This window comes from Pieris rapae, chromosome 20 (assembly GCF_905147795.1).
Source record: "Pieris rapae chromosome 20, ilPieRapa1.1, whole genome shotgun sequence".
NCBI classification, from domain to species: domain Eukaryota; kingdom Metazoa; phylum Arthropoda; class Insecta; order Lepidoptera; family Pieridae; genus Pieris; species Pieris rapae.
Genome location: NC_059528.1, coordinates 5,904,002 through 5,929,494, shown reverse-complemented (window position 1 = coordinate 5,929,494; position 25,493 = coordinate 5,904,002). Strand labels below are relative to the sequence as shown.

General features: G+C 33.2%; 1 protein-coding gene across 2 annotated transcripts in view; it reads right to left on the bottom strand.

Moving 5' to 3' along the window:
- LOC110995731 (beta-arrestin-1) overlaps positions 1-25,493 on the bottom strand; it is a 77,291-nt gene that overhangs the window by 28,484 nt on the left and 23,314 nt on the right. For both annotated transcript variants that reach the window (XM_045632492.1, XM_045632493.1), the window contains exon 2: positions 3,400-3,458. The gene's annotated coding sequence lies outside the window, so the exon portion shown is untranslated. The remainder of the gene's footprint in view (positions 1-3,399; positions 3,459-25,493) is intronic.

Sequence of the window (25,493 nt, the reverse complement as noted above, 5' to 3'; positions counted from 1 at the left end):
GATATTTTGTATGGATATATATATGGAGTATATATATGGATATGTATATAGAGAAGGAATAAATGGAAATCACAATTGACTTAATCAAGTTACATTTATTTGTACAATTCTGTATGTGCAATTCTGCACTTCAAGCCTTAAATGGAACGCCTCAAAGCGCCGTAACGCCATATGCGTCATATTTTTTTTGTGAGGGCAGCCAGCTCCATCGAATTATAAGATGTTGTCACGTCAAAATAATATGAACAGTTTTCAGCTACTACTCGTGGGTAATCCATTGGACATCTTCAATACTAAATCAGGAAGATTCACAAATTTAACTCTGTATGAGTAAACGAATTTGAGTTAATATATTACGTACAATTTTCTTTGTGGCATTTTGTTATAAAATGCATCATATTTATGCAGACTATGCAAGTGCCACAGCAAATTGAATAACCGGTGCTCTGAGGTGATCCCGAGAAAGTCGGGAAATTGCCTATCTCTGCTATCGAGGGCCGTAATTATATTGATAACCTAATAAACAAAGAGCCTTTTAGCTATCCATTAGCGTTCCTTATTAATTTACGTTGAAATAGATTCTAAGGCTGCGGTTTATTTTACACTTCCGATGAAAATATCATTTTCCAATTAATATTTCGAACCTTATTACTATGTACCATTCCTATTCGCCGATCATTAAACTTGAGAAGTTTAGCTTGAGTCGATAAGTACTATTCCTTGACACTTAAGACAGGGGGGCTGGGTGTATGTGCTGATTGCGATCTCAGGACAAAGAGAAAAGACCTGTATCTACCAATGTACAGGCAGAATGACCCTTGGTTCTAGTAATAGTAAAATTCTTAAGAAAAACAGAGAAATACAAATCTAGGCTTCAAGTTGCAATTAAGATGTTTGTTAAAAAATTGAATAAAAGTATATGTCTTGTGAAAAAAACGAGACTAGTCAAAACATCAGCTCAAGCTGCTGATAAGAAATTGCTGTAGAGTGGGAACATATTCCACAAAACATTAAAAACATGGAAGGCATGCGCAGATGGATTCAAGCTGTGATTATCAAGAGGTCACACTTATTATTTTTCAAGTTTTGTTTGTGTGGCTTGATTTAAATTAAAAAATGTGAAAAGAAAATCTGCTCTTTATTGCAATCACATGTTGTTCATTCAAAGATTACATCAAAAATTAATTAACTGAAATGGATCTTAGAACGTAAATTTCCTAATGTGTTCGTTTATTTTAGCAAAAGATGAATACCTTGTATTAGAATTATATTGACATACTATATACCGGTTTGTTTGTTACATACTCACATCTTTAGTCGTTTTAATAGTCGGTTTTGACCCAAATTAAATGAAACTTTGGTTTTATTTTAATTGAATCAAGAGGAGTTAAAATAAACCTATGTAAGTAAAGCAAGGACTCTTTGAGTCAACTGTCAGGTTATTTCCAAGTATAAATCCCCTGGGGAAAGAGGTCGAGTCACCGAGCGTTGGCTGTTCAGAACTTTTCTGATAAGATGACATTTATAACTCTTATTTCAAATGTGTTAACAAGTTAGATAAATCCTCATAATTGCTACAATATTACGAATATTCTTTAGTCAACATTACTACACATGTTTTAAAATAGAAGAATTAATTTGTTTATCTTCAAATATCACATTATTCAAAATACCAGCGCGTTATTGGCCGTTGAATTATTTGTTATATAAATTTTACTTTTAATAGAAAATAAAAACTATTTTTTACGACTGCATACACCAGGTAATTTCATTATGTTCTAAATTTAAAATATCGATGCTACAAATCGAATTCAAAATTCAAAAGTCGAATCACGCCCCGAATCATTGATTTGGAGTATAGTAGGGGAAAAACTGTGCCTCTGACATACTCCCGCATCAAATATGCTTATACGTATTTTTAATAATATACGAAAAAGTGCAAAAAAACGCCATTTTGAAATACTTTAAGATTGAGGTGTATATGGTTCATCATTATGGCCTAAACATGATGTCTTATAATTTGACGATTTTCTAAAAGGCAAGGTGGTGGTGGAAGGTGGGGTGGCGACATTAGACAAGTCGCGGGAACAACATGGGTAGAGTGGCCATAGAAAAGCCAGAATGGAGAAGATTGGAGGAGGCCTTTGCCACCTGGCAAACAGACGCAAAAGTGGAACAAGAGAACAATTTACGAAAAATAAAGAAAAAAAGAAAATACTGTCTTGTCCGAAAAAAAGCTATTATATAAGTAATATAGTTTTAAATCATTGAACTGAATTGATTGATAAGCTCAGGAAATAGCAAAAAGTGTATGTTGCTTAAGTAGAATTTGTATTTATTACATAATTATTTTAAAATAATTCTTAAAAAAATCATTAACCGGAAGAACCGGTTTACTTCGACGATATTCTAAAATATTTAAACATTTTGTTATGTTTCTAATTAAATTTTATTGATTTTTGCAAAGTAGTTTCACGACAAATTAACACAAAGTGGTGTTGATATTACTCATAGTTAATATTTTTAATATAGGCATCATGGAGCCGCACGCAGTCAACTTTATCGATTTTTATGTTCTTACTTGGTTTTGGTAATCGTCAGATTTTATATTTCTTGTCATTCTTGAATTATTTCCTTCATAATAAAGAATAATCAACCACGCTTGAGATTGTCAAGATGACGTTCTTTTACAGCTTTGCAGCCCTCCCCTATACGTCACTTGCAAATTGTCAAAGTACTGAAATATTATACATTTTTAAGCATGTAATTAACTTACCCTACCTTAATCTGACGAGCTCGATATAATATTTTTTTACTTATCTGATCCCTCATCCTTGAAGGGCGGCCTACGGGACTCATATTTGGTAGAGGTACTTAGCCAGGTACAAGGTATACACCTGTGTATTAATCTCCCACGCTGTAAATCCCAAAATCCCCTCTTGGGCCCCCCTACTAGTAATTTTATGCAAATATTTGTTCATAAAACTTAACTTTCATCTATACTAATATTATAAAGAGGAAAGGTTTGATTTTTTGTTTGTTTGTATGAATTGAATAGGCTCCGAAACTACTTGGCAGATTTGAAAAACTCTTTCACTGTTGGAAAGCTACATCATTCCTGAGTGACATAGGCTATATTTCATTTTCAAAAAAAATAGGCATCCTTACTAAAATTACGATAACATTAACATTTGTTTATTATTTGATACAATTCTAACAGATGGCGCTGAGTTAAAGGTAGTTTAGTTTAGGTCCGTGTCGTGGTACCAACGTTTCACATAAGTTCTCCTACGGTTTCCCTTGATTAATTTACTACTATGTAATATAACAAAAACCTTAGCCACAGCAACGCTTGGCCGAGTCTGCTAGTTACCAATATTTCGCTACAGGTGTACTTACTTGAAATGTGGCGGCTTGGCGGCGCGGATCCTCTTCGTACGTAGAGTTCCAGCATTCAACTGTTGACAAAGAATCTGTTAAATTTATGTACTTAGTTATAACTAGACCACTAGTGGAACCTGCCCACCGCTGTATTTCCGAACCAATTCGACTTAGTGTCCTTCAAGAACAGAGCACACCAATTCTTTAAAGGCCGGCCACGCACTTGCGAGCCCATTGGCAATATCGGTGTAAATGGACGGTGGTATAACTAAACATCAGATAAGGCTTCTGTTTTCCCCCGTTACATATAAACAAAATTAAACGTTGTTTTTTTAATAAAATATTTTTAAAACCCAACATTAATTTAGAATGTTTTAAACTGTATGTATGTATGTATGTGGACTCTGTTTCCGCACTTAGACGCTCAATAGGTCCGTTGTACGTGAAATGTTTTAAACTATAAATAGATATATTTCCTTCGCTTCGTCGTTGCCATGTCGGATAATTTTCATATCTGATTGATAAACGTCATCAGATGACTGTATTGAAATCGTAAACTGATGACTAATTTGATTGATCATCTTACCTACGTCACAAACTGGACGTAAAGGTGAACAATTTTAAGTTTCGTTTAAGGAAACGAAAAACTTTTATGAAAACTGGTTTGTTTTATGGACATCTATAGGCATTTGCATTTCGCTATGCTGGTCTATTGCAGAATATCTATAACTATTGTTGGATTCCAAGCGAAACTAATATGAGAAGATTCATAGCTTTAAGGCTAAACTAATTAGTATCAGAAGTCACAATCACGCCTTGTTCAGATTTTTTTAAGTTTGACAGCAAAAGACATAAGTTTGATTTAGTGGAGAATATGAGTAAGGAAAATATACGATTGGGATGGCTACAGACCGCGTAGGCAGCGGAATTCAGGCACCTCACATTCGAATACTTCCCGAATATAACAGAATACTAATAACACTTTTTTATATATAATAGGGGGGCAAAGCAGCCAAAGAATACCTAAAAAGGTCAGCATCGCAGCCCATAGGCACCCATTTTTAGTGGGTGCGTTGCCGGCCTTTGAGGGATGAGTACGCTCGGATTTGGAATAGTTGGAGGTCGCATCTCTACTAATTATCAAGAACTTTGTATCTATTTAAAACAATTATTATTAAAAACCCATCTGTGATCTAATCTGCTATTTTAGTGTGATATTTGTATTTTAGAAAATATAGCCTGCAACGTATACTGTGGTTATAGTGGTAGTGAACTTTAATAAATAAATAAATAAGTTCCCTAATATCCATAGACGCAGCGATATGTCGCAGCCTCACATTGAATTGCTGGAATTGAATCGCGAAAATTCTTTTGTAGCCAAAGGACATACATATATATTTAGTTAGGTTAATATACCTAGATATATATATAGATATAAGATTACAGCAAATATTTGACCAAAGATTGTATGTTGAGTGCCAGCAAACGCGTCGCAAACACGGCGTTACGAAATTAAACTAACAAGCAAATATTTGAACTACGCCACGTTTAATATGACTGCTATGAAACAAGAATCTCTGAGAATATATAGTTTTTGCTCTATCAGATAAATTGCAAAATAAAAACCAATGGCGCTGTAACCTTTTAAGGTTTCGATCTCAGATTTCTGTATCGGTTTCGTGATCATTTGTTTTTGATGTTATACTTCTCTTGGCGCGTTAGAGAAAAATGATGAGAATATTGTTATACGAATTTAGCTATTGTCAGAATTTTAGTTGCTTCTATTGTTAGTGTCGTTTCATCAACAAACGAAGAATAAGACGAAAGAATTTTTTTTAAAGGTTTCTATCTTGTTACGCCAAAGTGTAATCTTCTTCACGATGTTTTTCTAACCATACAAAGTTCATTGGCACAGACGAGGTACAATAGTCGAAAGGTAAATAGCCAAAATTACCAAAATGTTTGGCCTGGCAAATGGTAGAGTTATGTTAATAAAGAATAGCTTCAGAAGTTTATCTTCAGAAGTCGTCTGCAGAATAACTTAAGAAGTCACTGTCACTGAAATACATTATGTTGATGTTTAAATGAATTTGGACATGTAAGTATTTAACTAACCTTAATATCATATTTCTTTACTGTTCCAACTACCAAGTTATCTCTGTGTCTATAAATATGGTATTATGCATGTTGAGAGACGTAAAATTGGAATTCATTTAACGGTTCGAAATTTAAACGAATTGGCAGGTGTTCGGGAGTGACTTGACCTATCCAATGAAGCGATTTCATATTATACTGCCAGTTAATCTCGATTCTCGACGTACTACAAGTACAAATGTTAAGCGAAAAATGAATGGGAAAAGGAATTGGCGATTCCTTATTATAATATTAAAGTATTTTTCATAAAAAATCATATGATTACTTATTTATTTATTTAGTACTCCTACAGCTAACAAAATATATATAATTAATAAACAAATACACTGAGAATATAGTCAAAGATGGAATACATGATATATTGTACAACAAAAAGATTTATAAAAGGGAACAACCAAACAAAAAGTATTTCATACATTTAATTGATTGTGTTGTGTGATGGTGTAAAAGTGTGGGTATGTACGTGATGGTGTGTATGTGGGGTGTGCTCATGATGTAGGTGTTTTTGCGCTATGGCATTTATTAAGGCTATCAAAACACGATAATTAGTCATGTTTAACATTACTGCCATTTTATATCACTAACTCATATCTCATGGAAAAACTATAGAGGCACTGGCTTTTTAAAAAGTATCTGTATTACATTAAAATAATTATAAAACAAAATCTTATCTGTAGTTTTCAACTATAGGAACCTTATGATTTCTCATATTCCTGCTCCAAAGCACGGTAATATTATGTCTACCATAGTCATAATAGACATAATGTCTAGACATAATATTACCGTGTCCAAAGTGCTTGGGAGTACCAATCGCGTCCAGCATATCTATAATACTTCTTTCTAATTCTTTACAATCTCCTATAGTAAGAAAAATCTCTATTACATGTTTAAGTTCCCATGCTGACTAAGTTATTAGATACGAATAACAAAATTGATGTTCAGCCTCTTTAAACGGGACACACGTTTCTACTTCATTTTGATTAAGAAGACGGGGATATATCTCGAGGGCTTTTTTGTGGAAATGACATTTTTCTATGTAGATAATGGAAGGTAGAATTAATATTTGTATTGAATAAAAGGAACGTACATTTCTAGATACGAAGATAGAAAAACGTTATTGTTCGCTGACGGGCCTTTGGCAGAATAGTTGTTGCCTAATCGAGTTATAAAAATATCGTTTATGTAAAGTTTTCTATAATTGTGATCTAGTAACTACATAGTTTTATCATTCGTTCCAACTAAATATGAATAAACGGTAATGCGTAGCTAAGTCTGGAACAGAGCTTCAAAAGCCTTTGTTTCAAAGCTCTTTTAGAAATAGTTATTAATCGAATTGGTTCGGAATTACTCCTGTGGGCAGCTGGTTCCAGATAGTGGTCATGCCAAAAACTGTCTCAAATGACGCACAGTCGTGAAACGACGCAGTCAAAATGATACGGGTGAAATTTCGTATCCTGCCTTGATTCCAATTATGAAACTCAGTTGCAGATATTAATGCAAACAACTTCTATGGCAAATGCGGTACAAGATGCAGAGACCCTTCATCTCTACCCAACGCCAAGTGATCAAGCTGTTGGAATACAAATTAAGTATGTTATATTGTATGTACAATCACTAAATAAATATTTAAAAAAAATGATTCCCGTATAAATTATTCGTGACATGTTATGTATGGGCCAAAGCGGATCACTTGGGCCCCAGCAACTCTCTCTAGTACATGTCATTGACAAGACGTAATAAAAACTACGATATTATATGTTATCAACATTCTCGAAATAATAGACAATAAATCAATAATTTTTATAACCCCAATAAAACTTGATACCAATAAGCTTTATTAGTCGTCGTGGGTGGTATTTCCATAAACTAGCTTAAACCTGCGGTTTCATACACATCTTCATCTTTTATATAACCAATCGATAAAGTCAAAATATCACCCCAATTGTTACCACACAAATTTTTTTATGAGGTGAAAATGCACTTATGCAGGCCCGCATCAAAAGTGTCGAGCTTGACGCCAGGTTTGTGGGGCTTGGGTCTACACCCAAATCCCTCTGCTTTTCAGAGGGGTAGCGAGACCCCACTCACTAAAAACACCTCAGCCCACCAAACGCCCTTAAAATGGGCCCTCGGGGTTCGCTAGGCATTCTACCCAAGGGATGATTGTTACCACACCAGTGTTAACTTCAGAGTTAAAAGTCAGCTTTTATCCCAAGAAAGCGATGGACATATTAAAAGCCTCGAACTGCCAATACTTTTTAAATATAATATATAAATAAATAAATATAAATTAATGGTGCTACAACTACATAGGCCTCAGATTTCTGTTTCAGTTTCATAAGTATTGATGTCTAATAATAAGTAGCCTGTGCCTGACGCATGCAATCGACGTTTTGGGTCTAAGGTCTTCGCGATGTTTTCCTTCACAGTTCGAGCGAATGTTAAATACGCACATAGAAAGAAATTCCAGTCAATAGCCGGGGATCGAACCTACGACCTCAGGGATGAGAGTCGCACGCTGAAGTCACCATGCCAACACTGCTCATATATTATATAATATATAGTTAGACATTTATTGCAAGAAAACTACCGCATTAAAAAAAATTGATATAACTAATATTTCTGTCATCCAGTACTATAGAATTAATAATATTATCTAGTAGATAAAAGGGCCTGTACTGGGAATAGTGCTAGACAGTCTACTTCTAATTAATTTGTTTTAAAATTTGTGTTGTTTGATGATTTGCCTCTTTTTTAGGAAATTTTGATTTGTATTTATCTCGGCCTACACCCTCTGTCTTCTTTGCCTATGACTAGGGATGCCTACAGATTCAAATTTAATGACATGTATACATAATAAACATACTTATATTATTTAATTTTATATCATCGAAGCAATAAAACTTCATCCTTACGCATAAAAATGTATACGTGTAGTAATGTTAATATATTCGTAAATATGGAAGCAAGCCGATATTCATTTTTGAAGTTCCCTCCTACCAGAAATCTAATTACATCCGAGTCTGGAGCGGGAGACACACTTATGCAATCATAATCCACATTTTTCCACTAAATTGAATACGAATCCAATCTTTCGCTCCCCAGATGGCGTAGATTTGTCTGGAATTCTAATTCCAATTTTATCAACGGATCTATAATATATACGAGAATATTCATATGAGACGGGGGCAAACGGGCAGGAGGCTCGGCTGTAAGTGATACTTGATATAAGAGTCCTTTAAGAAAAGCGTATCGATGTCTTATATACCGCCAACGCATTTGCGAGCCTGGCACCCATTCTGGCAGTGTGAGTGTCCTGCCCGATTGGAAAATGGATATGCAAGACGTCTCTGAAAATTTTAGTATAATGGCATCAGAAATTAATTATGGCCGTTGATATAATTTATATATAAAATTAACTATGGCCGTAGATTTAATTTATATATAAAATTAACTATGGCCGTAGATTTAATTTATGTACAAAATTAACTATGGCCGTAGATATAATTTTAGTAATAGCATTTTGGTCACGTTTCTTAAATTACAATTCTTAAGTAACACTAGAGCGATAAAGACAAAACTTCCACACTGTAGTAAGCTACAAATCATTTTTCTAAATATTTATTTATTTCATAATCCTACAGCTACCAAAAATATCTGTATAAAATACGCTAATATAGCCAGATATCATACATAATATTTATAAAAATGTTCAAACATAAAATAGAAAGAGCAATAAAAATCATGAAATTAAAAATTTAACTAAGTTATAACTAATTTGGCAATGATAATTATAATGTAAAGTGTATGCACGTAAAGGTGTGTATGTGGGGTATGCTCATGATAGATTTTGCACTATGGATATTTAATTACTGCGCGATACAAAACCGAGTCATTTCCATTATCAGGCCTAGAACGCGTTTTATGACTAGGATTCTGAAACATTAGCAGCAGCAGCAGTACCAATTCAACTTTCCGCAACTGTTTTAAACTTTTCCTTATTACAAAGTTTTAATACGACACTCATCACCATTTTCGTGTATATAAACTTTTATAGGAATAATTAAATCTTCAATAACATTTTGAAAATTTATTTAAAACTCGTTAAAGCGGTTACGGTACAGTAATTATTTCGAGTTAAAAGACATTTAAGACGTAAGACAGAATTGTATTTAGCTTCTGCATCGACTCAGTAAGTAGATAAAAAATAATATAGTCATGTAAAAAACTCAGACGAACTGGAGTATTACTTTTTTTTATCTAAAAAGTATTTTTAATAGTCATGTTTTATCTTAACATTAATATGAAGATTTAATTATTTTTATTCTCGTGCAATGAAATGGCAAAAATGCAAAAAATTCGTACTGACAAAACGTGACCCTGCCTGCAGTATCTTACTACTAATAAATTAGTATACGGTGTCCTTTATACACGACAGCTCTATAGCCGTTTCCAGTATTTAAAAGAAGACAGAAAGCTAAAACATTGATTTCAATTAAGCACACAAAAGACAATCGCGAGGGGGCGATAGATGGCCATGCGTCATACTCGTGAACGGGTGCTACTTGTGGTCGAACTTGAATTCGTGTGTGTTCGTGATGTTAGTTATTTCGACTATGTATTTGCGTGTTGTTCTCACGAGAATGTAAGTGCGTGCTCCTATTTCACCATGCCTCCTGCTGATAGAGGACAAATGTTTGTTTTTAATTTATTATTAATTGATTAATAAGTCACGTGGAATGAGGTAATGGTTATTACAGCTCCTAACAAACATTGTGTGAAACAAAAAAAACTTGACGGTCAAAAAGAGTGGCGCAGAGATTATTGCCAGTTCTTCTCTTCCGTTCTATACCCGTGATTTGAGAACTGGCAGTAAATGTAAAACTAGAAGCATTTTATATATAATATTTCTTTTTTGACGTTTATAAGTGTATTTTGTGCTACCTATATGAAATAATTATTTTTAATCACTTAAAAATGTTCCAAATTTAGCGTTATGTTGCTGTCACCGGCAACACAAATTTTCAAAGAACCTATACTATCTTGAAGTTAAATAATATATATTGATGACATAGCTATATACGCAGAACAAAACAAAAAAGTGAACAATGCAGACTAAAAAAATTCAATTCTTATTGCTACATATTTAAAAACCTTTGCCATATTTTTTCGCTGATAAACAACTTTTTAAGATAGAATCAACCATTCACCTTTAAGGTAACTCTCATGAATACTAATACATATTTAATGCAATTTATTTTACATGTTCAGAACATTAGGCAAATCAGGGATAAAACGAAAAACGTAAAGTACGTGACTGACGATGTCGTTACACCGTAGACAAGAGGCACCTCAGATCACAATAGAGCCTTACCCTCTTGCCAAGATCACGCAAGGACCACTCTTTGTCGCAAACCGACGGGTTTTAACGCTAAGTACCTCACAGTATGTGGCAGTCAGTTGGTATGCCCGCGGGTGAAGAAACGCTTCATTGTAGCTTGCTTTATAGATAATTATAGAATAGAAATATAAAAAAAAAATTACTTACTAAAACACGTTATGTGTAAATATTATTACTGTGGTTCAAAAGAGAAAACGTTCGGCATACCCTAAATTATTTGTGATATCTATATAATTAAATATAACTGTGGTGGTCTGTCGTTTCGCACGTCACTTTCAAACTCAAGAACCGATGCCTGAAGACATGTGCAACGGCTTTGTGCATTGAATCTTTATGGTGCTAGAGAGATGCATCTTTAGTGTTATACAAGAACCTATATATACATTTTCATTGCCTATAAAATTAAGTAATATATATACACGGCCATTTCAAAGTAAAAAATACCTGGATCAGGGTTCCCAGCTCTTCAATAAAAAGTTGTTAGTTTAAGCCAGTAAAAGTAAAACATTCTACTAAAAATCGTTATACAATGTACAAAAACTACGACTGTATTGTAGAAATATACAAATATTTTATAATTTAATATTCAGAGCCAGAGCGTGTTCTGTAAAATATATATCATAAATATAAAATTCAATGCAAATATACGAATTTGACTTTTCTTTAGTTTGAGTTGAGTCTAGAGGCTTTGGGAAAGCCCTCGTATGAACATTGACGTACACACGTACAAAGACATACACATTACACACTCTTAAGTTTTATAATACTATGATTATTATTACTTTATTTTTTCTTGGTATATTTGTTTTTATTGTATTTTTTTAAGTTTAAATAATAAAAAAGAACAAAACTATTTATGGTATTTTAATAACATTCCATTCTTGACTTGACTATTAAGTAATCAAGTCGTAAACCATTGAACAGGTGTTTACAATATCTTCCCATAAATCAGGCTTCTATTGACACTTTAGAATAAATCGGTTTGATAATAAAACTGAGCATTTTATAGCCAACGTAGGTGCAGTGTTTACAGTTAGACATTAAATAACGCGTGACCCCTTTTATTTGGGCCAATGCTCCCTGCAATTAGTTGCGTAATAAACTTAACGTTTGTAAAGCGATTAACTTAACTTAACATTATTGTATCTATACAAAATAAAATAGTACATTTAAATCTAAATGCCATACACTTTTATGCCAATAGAATATTTGAGAGTATGAAAAGTATAATTGAGAATGTCTAGCATGAATAAAACGCTTTATTAAATAAAATAATATACAACTAAGCAATCATTAAAAATCAATATAATTAAACAAACATTTTTTTACGTCAGTCACGTGACGTTTTTGACAAAGCACGCAATAAATCTGAATGACAATTAACGCACTAAAAACTAAACATTTATATCCGTGTGTCAAGAATACGTCAAGTCAGTGCGACGCCATCTTGCCTAAAGAATCGTTTTGGCGGGGTATTAAAATTTATGTTTAATTTGAATTTAAAAGCAAATACCTACTGATTAAAATAATATTATTGTATTGCTTCTATAGTCACTAATGAATTTAAATTAAATCTTGCCAAAAAGGCATTATAAAAATTGGTACCTACATATTTTCAAAATATAGACAACAACGACCTGTATACAATACGATTCTGCTAACATTCAGTACCTACTGCGCGTAGCGTAAATTATACGCAATGTGTGAAAGGTTTTAATATTATATAAAAAAATTGTTAGAATCACATAGAAAACATTCTAACACATAGAAAACTTAATCCTAATTACAATTAACACCTCGTGCTGGTGTGATATTTGTACAACTTAACGTATCAAATAGCGGACTTAATATTATTATAATATTTGTTGTGCCTCGACTTGTTTAATAGCGGAGTTCCTATAGGAGTATTTATATACAGTGTAAACTCTATACAACGACACGGAAGGTATTGTAGAGAATTTAAGGTAAATGCGGAGAAGAAATATCTGAATTAGAAAACAAAAAGTGTATTTCTGACTAGTGTTAGTAGTTACGTACATAAAAAAGAATTTTATTTGAATAATTATCTGTTAAGTATAAAAGATACGTGTCAGAGTGAACATAGTAGACTAAAATTGAGACAGCTAAAGGCGACGATTATCTTGCTCGTATTATATTAAGTTTCTCATGTAGACAAATTACATTCTTGTAATGAGAAATAAAGTTCTTTAAACATAATTTTGTCTGACGTCTTTTGCAGCACCAGTAATTTTGTTGTATTTTTTTACATATTTATCTTGCTATATTCAGGCGTCTTGGCGATAAGGGAAGTATTTTTCCAATAATTAAGCAGCTACCAGAGCTTTTTTTTGCTCGGCGGAAGGACAGGAGAAGAATAGGGGACAAACGGGCAGGAGACCTTGGTAATTCACCTGATGAGTAGCTGGTTCCACAAAGTGGTGGCGCGCGTTGCTTACTGAATACAAAACTTTATTTGATATACTAATATGTTGCAATCCCAATTTGCAAACAAAAGAAACAATTTCTTCTGCTGCAAAGAAAAAAGTTTTCACTAATGTAAAGTAGATACTTCTTTACTCAATTGTTGTCGTTATTGAGAGTGGGTGTAATGCTATATATGTATTATATAAAAAATATACTTTGGGAAAGTATTATTTTTTTATAGGAAAATAGATTTCTAGAATGTTTAAAACCTTTTATGTATAAGTACGTGAAGGTGTGAATGTAGGGTATGCTCATGACCTATATTATAAAAGGAGTATTAAGAAAGTTGCCTATGGTCAGACATTCCAGTCTCAATATGAAAACAGTCATTTCTTAAATTTGTAAAAATATACGTGGTCGATTAATTAAACGAAGATTAACGAAAATACACGAAGATTAACGAAAATAAACGAAGTTTAACGAAAATACACGAAGATTAATGACGACACGACATTAAACGAAGATTATCGGAAATACACGAAAATAAACGAAGATACACGAAGATTTACGAAAATACACGAAGATTTACGAAAATAAACGAAGATTAACGAAAATAAACGAAGTTTAACGAAAATACACGAAGATTAACGAAGATACACGACATTAAACGAAGATTTACGAAAATAAACGAAGATTAACGAAAATAAACGAAGATTAACGAAGATTATCGGAAATACACGAAAATAAACGAAGATACACGAAGATTTACGAAAATACACGAAGATTTACGAAAATAAACGAAGATTAACGAAAATAAACGAAGTTTAACGAAAATAAACGAAGATTAACGAAGATACACGAAGATAGAAAAATACTAGTGACCCGCCCCAGCTTCGCACGGGTGCAATGCTGATGAAAAGCAGGTTTTTATTATGTATTGTTATTTCCGTCGCTGGAAAACTCCGATAATATACGCGTTCGATCGCTGCTAAATAAGCTGTAATGGGCTGTATAGATCTATATTAAATGAACAATGTATTCAAGGTATTTAATTGGTTAAGGATTAATGCTGTATTGGTTAAAATTGCTTCGAAAATTAGCCATTATTTGTCGTAAAAAGTAAATGACAAAAAAAATTATTGTGGGTTATCCATAAGAGATAGACATATACCATCATGGACTTTTCTGTAGACCTTTTCAATGTGTACAATACTTAGTACATTATTTTGATAAAACTCGTAGGGTTCAGCCTGCGTTTGCAATGTAAGCGGAAAAAATGTAATTATTTACGACATCACATTAGAAACCCCAAAAATAACAGTACTTTTCGACTATTTAATGGATGTTATTATACATATAAACCTTCCTCTTGAATCACTCTATCTATTTAAAAAAACCGCATCAAAATCCGTTGCGTATTTTCAAAGATTTAAGCATACAAAGGGACATAGGGACAGAGAAAGCGACTTTGTTTTATACTATGTAGTGATACATAATTTTTCATTTCATTCAATCTATTTTTATCTTGCAAAAACGTGCTATTAGGTCAATCTATTGCTTGAAACCAGGCACTTCACTTATAAACTTATTCAAGGAAATCAGTATTTTGACGGTACCGTCACAATATATCTACAACTGTATCGTTTTTGTGCGTAGTAATATTAGTTCTCTTTTAAAGAACAGTGACATTCACAATAGGAATACAAGAAATAAGGGAAAACTTTTCCAGCCGTTTTACAGGTTGCAGAAAATAAACAATTCATTTATAGGCCTAAGTGTACGCTGCTATAACATGATTCCTAGTGAAATATTGGAACTGCCTCTCAACAGATTCAAAACACATATTAAAAAAAACCTTAATGTGTAAAGGTTACTACACAGTTAATGACTACCTAGAAGATAAAAACGCTTGGCAATAGGTCTAATTAAATTGTTATAATTTGCTTTGTTCTCTTGGAAGTGTTGTGAATGTAATGGAATGTAATGTAATGGTGAATGTGGTAAATCACAGAACAGATTGTATTTTATTTTTACTTATGTAACTTAAATGACGTTGTGGTTTATGACATTTTCTTTTGAATTATTGTATGTAAAGGGAGGATAAAACTTGCTGAGTTTCTTGCCCGTTCTTCTCAGAACAAGACCTCCTGGTAGTCTTGCGAACGGATGGCGTAGTTTTGCTCTTTCGCGAATTTTGTAAACGTTTTTGACATTCACAAGCATGCCTTAGGTCGCATCTGGACTGAATAAATGAATTTTGATTTTTTGATTTTTTTTTTTGATAAATTATGTTTTACTGTAGAAAATAAATAATATACCAATAAGTAATACAATTTAAAACACCTGTACTAAGAACTAGTTTTCCTCTTATAATAAATTGTAAATAAATTTAAACAAGCTTAACCTGTATTTGAAAAGAGCTTAATAATCTACGTTTATCAGAATAAAACAAATTACATTGTCTTGACGAACAATCCAATTTGAATGAAAAACAAACACAATTTGTATTTTCTTTGATAATTTTTTCGATTTGTTCACAAACAAATTAATTACATCAACAAAGTAAATTTAATTTAAGTGCTACGGTAAATATTAAATTTAAACAGAAATAAATACACATTCAGAAAGTATTCTGTTGTCATATTATTTTAATTGTATTTTGACATCTAGAGCATAAAGAAATGCTTGATCTTAAACCAGTACAACCTTTTTAGGTCTTGGCCTTAGAAACCGTATCTGATTTATATGTATATATAAATTTAAAATTATGTTAAATAATTATAAGTTTACAATAATACATAGCTTCAATCCGGTAAAAAAGTGGTTTCTTTAAATAAATTACATTTCATTACGTGTACTTCATCAATGGCGCTACAACCTTTTTAGGTCTCTGTACCTCTTGCCTCAGATTTCTGTACCTGTTTCATGATCCAAATGATTAATCTAATAAGCCAGTAGGTGATCAGCCCTCTGTACCTGACGCACGCAGTCAAATTTTTTGGTCTAAGGCAAGCCGGCTTCCTGAGGATATTTTTAAATGCGCACATAGAATGAAAGTCCATTGGTGCACAGCCGGGGATCGAACCTACGACATCAGGGATGGGAGTCGCATGCTTGCCACTAGGGCTACACTATACTACACTACACAACTACATGTTTAATATTACCAAAAAATTGTTAAGTATTTGTTTTATTATACAATTTTAAGGATTATGTAGAAGTTCCTCAAGTACCTGCTGATTATATGTCAAATAAAAGAGACTAGCTGCCCACGACACAAGCTATTATGGAATATATTATGGAAGCTATTCCACTTTCTCTCTCTGTTTGACAGTATTTTTCAAACAATAAATATTTCATGAAGGCGACTTTTAATTTCCAAATGGATTTTTTTCTAAGATTTCAGTCCAAATCCGAACCTCATAAATAAGGAATAATGAAATTAGCATGTTATTGCGTCAATCGTCAGATTATGGCGCCCTTTTGAATATCAAATGCGTAGACCATTGAAATACCTACACAGACGGCAAACTTTTTTATCATGGTTCAGACAAAACCTATAAAATATAATTATCGTTAGGTTATCACTACTGTTCTAGCTTCTCTGTTTCTACTAATAGTACACTTACAGTTAATAGCGAATAAAATTTAATTTAAACTGATAATACTAATTTAAGTTTTTCTTGATGATTTTATTTATTCCCTTAAACATTTCTATAGAAGAGCTGTAGCATTCAGTTATAGACACCCCCGCAATACCCTCTTTTTTATTGTAATGCAGTCCCGCATAAAGTGTGGAACTCGCTAAATTAGCCTTACCCACTATCTCCACACAACCCACCATCACAAATGGTGAAAACTTGATCATTATGTACATTTTGATACAACGGATTTTTTCTGAACACCACATAATTATGTGTCCTACTCTATCCACTAAACCATTCCAACTGACTGTCACAATAGACCATGGTCGATAATTTTTGAAATCAGACTAAAAAATAGTAGGGTGAAAACCGTTGGAAAAGGACGAAAATATAATAAAAATGAAAGGAAAAATAATCGTGATCTAGGGGATCTAGAGGGGCCGGGAACACCCCCTTCCCGACATCAGATCACGACCGATAAATTATTTTTGTTTAATTTTTATATTTTCCTCCTTTTCCAATGGATTTCATTTTTTTATTCACTTTCTATTATTTTTAAAGGCTTTACCTGATTGTAATTTGTGTAGGCTAATTTAGCGAGTCCACACTTTATGCGGGGCCGCATTACCTACAGTAAAAAAGGCTTCTACCCTGGTCTATAATGGGAAAACTTGGGGTCGCGTCAGCATTCTACCCAGAGAATGTGGTTAGTCCTACTGCAACAGATTAAACTGTTTCCTATGCTACCTCATAGAGACTATTCGATTTAAGAAATAAAAACCTATATTCCTCTTGAAAATCCTTCGTTACAGTTTAAAAATACTGAAGTTATTCCGATTCATTTACAATAGCATTTTAAATGCGTCGCGCAATGATAACTCTTAATTATAGTTTTTTTTTTGTAACATATCAGTGGCGATAGTGCTATCAGTTCATTATTTACGTATATAATTTGTTTCTATTCATAATTTACATATAGTAATTTTTTATTACATCTATAAGAAAGAATTTTTTGTAGGATAACAAAAAGTTAGAATACATTTTTTTATCAATAATCTCAAGAAACACTTCTCTAAATTCACAAAAATACATATATGTACTATCCTTACAGAAGGACTACCAATCTGATAGGATAATATCGAAAAAAATAAAATATTAAGTACATAGGTATGATACACTATTCTGAACATACTGCGAACATGTAAAAATGTCGATAGTGTCAGAGACAACATTCAATAGCCAACTGAACCTTGGTATCGCAATCAACGTTGGCCGTCGCTGTCGCACATATAACTTAGGTACAAACAAAGTTCTTGAAGAACACTTGGCTTGCTCACTACCGACAAGACTAAGCAGATAGAGCTAAAGTAAATACCCACCCTCCCTAGGACAAATAATATAACATAGGTACACTAACTAACACTAAATTCTAGGTATAAAAACTTCCCGAACATCTCCAATAACGTCATTTAATAAAAAGCGATTACAATGAAAAACTTTTAACGAGCGTAAAAACTTGAATAACCCCAGGTCAAAGGAAGGTCCATTAACGAACGCCGACCCTACAACAGAATAGAATAAACAGAAGGAATAATATCTAAAACAGTCGAAAAAAAGTCGATTGCACTTTCATACACTTTTCGTCAATTATCACCGCCCGTGACGTATTGCAGGCAATCGTACGCTCATTTATTTAGCGAAACTTAGTTTCATAAATGTCGGTTATTAAACTATACGAAAGCCCGGATTTAGGCTTGAAAAAATAAATTAATTGAATTAAATTATTAATGCATCAACAAAAAAACATATATATTGTTTTTTAATGCAAAAACTGTGACACTGCAACACACAACACAATTCACCGTCCCCGGAAAGCGTTGACATTCATTACTTATAATACTTAAGTATAAACTAATGAATCAAAGATAAAACAAAACATCACAATTGGGTATACAAACTGCGACGGTAACAACATGTTACTGGTAACCAAGCATCTAGGTACAGTGTACATATACTAATACATTTCGGTTTACTATACGAATACGAAAGCACGTCACATGCTTCCATTTGTCGATGGCAAATGCCTTCGTAACATTTTTCGTAGCGCCTCTTTATTATTACGTTTTAGAGCCTGGCATTGAGAGTGTCCATGGGCGGCGATATCACTTAACATCAGATGAGCCTCCTGCCTGTATTCCCCCTTTTCAATAAAAAAAAATTTGATTATGCTCACTGTACGACTGTTCTGTTATTACTTACTTAATTCTCGAGTTTCTAACGTATAAGAGACGAATTTAAACCGCAACTTCAGCCAATCCTTTTGCTTGACATTTAAATATAAATATGTGTAAAAATTAAAGTATATAAATTTTTAAAAGACTGCGTGTTAGATGTTGAGTGACTTGTCAAATAAGGAATTATCTATTATTTCATGTAAGACTATACTAGTACGTACACCTCGCAAGCAATTAGCGTGTTTTAACAGTACCTACATACCAAAAGAATTCTGTGACTACAACAACGTCTCAATTAATTTACATACAAAGCTCACGAGCGGAAACGGTTCGTACTTAAGGAATTTTAAGTTCAGTTTAAGAATACTCAACACGCATGGTATTATCATCATTTGATCAATCGATATATAGTTACTTCGTAAAGAATTAAATAATTATAATTTACACACAAATCCATAGTTACATAAGCTTTTCCAAATAAGACTAGAATAAAATCAACATAAAAAAGCTAAAATCAACATAAAAAAGCTAAAATCCTATATAAATATACCATATACACGCCTTGGAGCGTTAAATACACATAATGTTTCTATATCCGACTGGTTGGATTCTGACTGATTCGACAATCTGGCAATGAATTGCGGTACATAACTTCTTTGTGACCAATACTAACAAACCAATTTTTGACATAGAAATCTATATGTTGCTAAAGTAAGAGACGGCTGGACCAAGTCAAGTTGATTTTATCACTGAAGGTTTTGGAGAGAATTGAAATTTTTTGAGAAATTGGTTTCTGTTCCGGAAACGCCAGCAGTCTCTATTCGGTAGCATAGCAAACTGTTTCATATGCTGGTATGGTGTATAGCTACTAAAAGGTTGGCTAATTTAAAAAACAAAAATCACAAGGGTAGCCGAGTCACACATAATCCTCCTACTTTCAGGAGCAAACAATTGGATTTCCACCTCCGATAAGATTTTTTTTAAAGATAATTCGCAATATGTCGCAAGTCATAGTAAGTGTGATTATAAAAATCCCTTTGTCGATTCGCGCCGAACGCTGAAACTGGGTCAAAGTGTTAAATACCCCTGACAGCTGTCAGTGGCACTAATATGAAATAATTATAAGTCACTTTGGTCTATACTAAAGATTTTTCTTGGTGTTTCGCGCCTTACAACTCTAATGAATGACTTTTTGTAGATTATATTTAAGACACCATTCTACAATACTGTGATTAAAAATGTTTACTTTTGTATATACATGTACATCATTACATACGGAATTTAAGACCATTATATCTATAAATGTCTAATTTACACACACATATGTAAAAAAGACACACTTTTAGGTTCAATTACAATTTGCTACGACCCGTGGTGGGTTTAGTCTACACAATTCTCTGAGTCCGTACTTACATCATGGTTAAAAAAATCTTTAAATAAGCAGCTAAACTTTTTAAAGCATGATAGTAGTAGGGATTCACGGGTTCTGCCTCACTCGCTGCCTCAGTCAACCTAACCCCCCGTGCCGGGTCTGCCTCACTCGCTGCCTCAGTCAACCTAACCCCCCGTGTGTTTCTGGCTCAGCGGCAGTCCCCGCCTAAAAAAAAAAAAAAAAAAAAAAAGTTTGGTCTCTTTCCCCACTAAACAGACCGTGCTGAGTCGATAGCACTCACTCCCGAAGCGATATTTCTCTCTGTTTCGAAGTTAGGTTTTGCTATACGTTGCAAATTAATCGATTTACTAATCACCTCATAATAAGAATGTAACGTCTCGTCCAAATCCTCATTTACTAATCACCGAGTCAGTTTCGTATCCATAATTAGCAAATTACCATGCGCATTTACCTGCAAATGCACCAGGACAGATGGGAAAAGGATTTACTGAACATTAAAAATATGATTTGCGTGTTTTATGTGTTTATTTGCATTATGTTACAATACAACTTTACTAGTGTCATGTCATTTCTTGGCGAGTCATACGAAAAATTTCTGAGGTAATCTTCCAAGCTGAAACCCCAGAACTTGTAGTACAAATATACTACACAATACTCCCCACAAAAGGCAGAATAGATGTCCTGAACGCTAGCTGTATTATAGCTCCATACCCGACAATTTCTTCTTAAAAAATCCGCTATTACTCTAATAGGCTTACGTCCAAATGAAACAAAATATTCTCCAACTTTTTCGTGGTTGATATGAATAGCTACCCAATGAGATCCTGGTTGTGAGTCAGGGTCGAGATTGCATATAATAAATGTGGGTAAGTGTACGTGCATTGGTAGGCGATTCGAGGGGTACACGCTATACTGGATGCTGGGATGTATTTTATGGAGACTCATTTGCAGGTTTAATGTATTCATTTTTACTCCAACGCGTTTGACCTTCTACTCTTATATATTGCACTAAATACAATTCCAATTCCTATCAATCATCCACCTCAACTAACATCTCGTTGTATTGTCATCCCAATATATGTGATATCTTATATGCATTTATTTAGAAAAGTAGGGAAACTATTAATGAGAAACCATATTTTTATTTATTATATTTCATTCCGTTTATTATTCTCAATTTAATCATAAGTACATAAAAGTCATTTCTTAACTACTATAATCCACACATACATTTCTGTTCTTATCTATTTCTATAATGTTTGAAAACTCTGCATAAACTACACAGTTAATTGTTTCAGTCAATGCGTTCTCGAATCTTACTTCCATTCTCACACTACCATGACGAATGAGATTCCAGTGAATATTAGAGTTAGCTGATAAGTCGGGGGTTAAATCAAAGGCTAGTAAACAGTATCCATCTGAGTATTGCTCCCTCGATATCCCATTACCTTCGTTAAGAAAATGTATACCGGTACCTGAGTACAGTGTGTGGTATGCGCTGGCAAATACATCGTTTGGGAATGATGGTTGTAATGATTTTGATGGTATTTGTTGACCGTCTATATATAAACTAAAGGAGCAAATACCGAAGTTTTCAAAGTTGAATGGGTTTTTATTATAACTACCATTGAAGGCGGTATTATTAACAAAACCAATGATACATCTCTTAGGAACCTGTCCTAAAAATATATTGTCCAGTGTCTTACCCTGCACACCAGATGGTATGGTCAGGACTTTCACTTCGCCTCTTGTTATAGGATATTTAGCTGTAGTAGTGGCAAGAACCTTTTGATGGGCTATTAGTATTGATGGATTAATTTTTGCTCTGCGTATTATTAAAGTTGCATCTGTGATACAGACTTTGTACTTATTATCTGCATTCTGTGACATGAGGTTAAATGTTTCTCTCGATCTCACTAATTTTATAGATAGTTCGACCCCGTTAATGAGGAATTTATCTTGATTGAATATATCCCCATGTAAATGTCCAATCATTTCGACATCCTTACCATCCTTTGAAAGTTGTTGTCTTTTGTAAAAGCCCTTATTTGCCTCATTAGTTTCATTCATTTTACCAGCTGTATCCTCGTACCATAAACCACATGTCAAATGTGATTTTTTGGCAGATGATGAATAATTTAATAGAGTTTCTATGAAAGCACGATATGCATAAGTATTATTTGGGGGTGACACAAGTTTTTGGTTTAGGTAAACATCCAATTGGTTAAATAAAGAATGTAACCAATTATTGACTGGTGCCACTACATTAGCTGCATTAACTACAGAACCGTCTTGATTTTTAATTTGAGCCTTGAGATGGAGTAGTGTATGCGAAAGGTCTATGTAGTCGTCTCCTGTACCAGGTACTTGGAATTCGATGGGTCCATCATCGCTTAATGAAGAAATTGGTTTGTAGTGTATCCAGTGCCCATATTCGATACTTGTTTGTGTGGAAGGAAGAGCAAATAGGTCCAATTCAGATTTAACACACTCACATGAATGATTATGAATAAATGACATTATGATTAGTTTGAAAATATATCTTTGGAAATATTAATATTTTTGTTCCTTGTTTTCCTTAAAGCGTCTTTCTTCTTAAGAGGTGAAACTCGAATGAGCTCATTTCTATATTTTCGTCTTTTATTAACACCCGATCCAGTCATAAGTTCATCAATTTTGGTATCAACTTTGTGTTTAAGGTTAGAACTAGCACTTTTCAAACGATTTTTAATTGATTCTTTAATGGGGCGACTAGCTACAACATCTGACAAAAGCCCAATACCACTGTTAAGTGCTTCTTTTCCAATCACCTTAGCACCACTAGTGAGTAAAGGTAGCACACTTCGAAATAACCCCCCAAGAAAACTGCCGATACCATGACCACGTTGATGTAAGGCTCCTTTGTAGATTACATTAATACCAGATCCAGCTTGTTGCGAATAATAATGTTCATAAGGACATATAATAGTATCTTGAGGTGTATACATTTCAAAAAAGATATAAAGATTATATTTTTTTAAAATGAAGTTTCACACACGATGTACCGTATTGAAATGGTACCGCATTTCCCGTGGTTGTTCTTATATCTACCTCAATAACATCAAATTCTCTTCTCATAACAGGTAAATAATGTGGTGGTGAAAATATATGCATTTTATTTGAACCATATATGTATTTAGCGGGATCTAAGGGTATAATTCTCAACAGGGGTGTCATGACATCACCAACAATTTGTGGTTCTATAATATCACAATACACAAATAATTGTGATGGTAACCCTAAATGTAGATTAGCAGGGCGTTTACTGATATTTTGATTTACTAGATTGGTATCTGGCTCAAACCCAAGTTGAAAACTCAAATTAGGTGATAGAGATAATGAAATTATTGATGGATCCTTTACTGCAACAGAGACAAACTTTGACACGGTGTCCTGGCGAAAACTAACTTTCTCTTTCGAATTTAAAGCTATAAGAATATTTTGTATATTATCATAGTTGGTGGCCGGTATATGGTTCTTATACATTAGTGTGGTCTCTTCGTTATTGATGGTAGTTTTTTTACTTATGTACATAATATTTTCATGCTCTTGCACGGAGAACATAGTAGAGGGATATTGGAACTCAACTATACCTACCATCCATTCTCCTTCTAATGTAATGGGCTTAGGTAGTTTTGTAGAAAAATTTGAAGTCATATTTCCCGGAAAATATTGTGTGGAACTATTGCTGAGTAAAGTTAAATAAAAACTTTCCTTCATTGTAAAGTTTTGATAGAAGATAATAATACCCAAGAATTAAATTTGTTTGGGTACCCTTTCCACTTGACTAATGCTTCTTTTCTGAGTCCAGAGTTACGATACCTTAAGATTTTATCAATTTTATAATCAGAAGTGGGGGAAAATGTAACTTTTTGTAATTCTTTCTCATAAAATGTGCCTGTTATAGATTCATTTTCCAAATCCATCAAAGTGTATACAACACATGGTGAGCGATCTATAACTGAAGTTATAATAAATATTTCATCACTCCAATTACTTTCATAACCTTTTTGAAATGTATGTTTTTGTTTAGTAATTCTTACATGGTCACCGACTTTAAACTTGGGTAACTTTTTCAAATTTGAGTTACATGAAATTCCATCAAAATATAGATTCCTCCAAACTTTCATAATGTTTTGGTTATTAACATCACATGGTCTCATTTTTATACTAGAATGCACACTGTGATTATATGAACTAACTAAATCTTGTAAGATATCTATATAGCGATGTGTATTTTTATATGTAAAATAACGCCACATTTTCATTTTTAAAGTTCTCTGAAATCTTTCTACTATACTTGCTTTAATATCTGGATTATTTGTAGTATAATAATTTATATTTTTATTTTTTAAATAACTTTGGACATCTTTAGATACAAATTCTGTACCTTTATCTGATTGTATATGTCTAGGAACAGTTTTAGCTTCATCAAAAATGCTAGTAAAACACTGTTTTATTGTAACAGAATCTTTCTTTTTTATTGCTCTAACATACGCATATTTGCTAAAAACATCAATGACACATAAAATATACTTATATCCATCATTATCCTGTTCGTAAGTTCTTAAGTCACTCAAGTCAGCTTGCCACAACTCATTAAAATTTGATAAAATGTACTTATTTCGCAGAAATCTTTTTCGAACTGGCTTATGTAACGTATATGTTTCTTGAGACTGCAACCACGTCTCTACATCTGTTTTAGAAAGTTTTCCATTCATCGCTTTTGTTAATGTATTCACATTACTGTAACCGGCAGGATGTGAAATATCATAATATATTTGATGAAGCTTTAATATGGGGTCCATTTATCCCAATCAATT